Raw genomic sequence first — 380 nt, 5'->3', positions numbered from 1 at the left:
TCCAACACATGGAATCGATCTGATCGGGTAAAAGGAAAAGAAACCCAAGAAAACCCTACTCATAAAAATGAGAACGTCTGTTACAGATGTGGATCGAAGGGACACTGGTCTCAAGTATGTCGAACTCCTCGACATCTATGCCAATTGTACCAAGAATCTATTAAAGGCAAGGCAAAGGAAGTAAATCTCAATGAACACCTTGTGGGTACAACATCGACATACCTCGAATCCTCTGACTTTATGAGAGATTTCGACGAAGCCACTCATCAAAATAATTGATGTGCTTGTACTGATCAAGCTTAATAATGCCTAGTGATGCCATAAAATATTATGTATTTCACTTTCAGAATAATGTTGTATTTCAAAATATCTAATGTATA

This window comes from Brassica oleracea, chromosome C9 (genome assembly GCF_000695525.1).
Source record: "Brassica oleracea var. oleracea cultivar TO1000 chromosome C9, BOL, whole genome shotgun sequence".
Lineage (NCBI taxonomy): Eukaryota > Viridiplantae > Streptophyta > Magnoliopsida > Brassicales > Brassicaceae > Brassica > Brassica oleracea.
Note: the sequence above shows the minus strand (reverse complement) of the source record.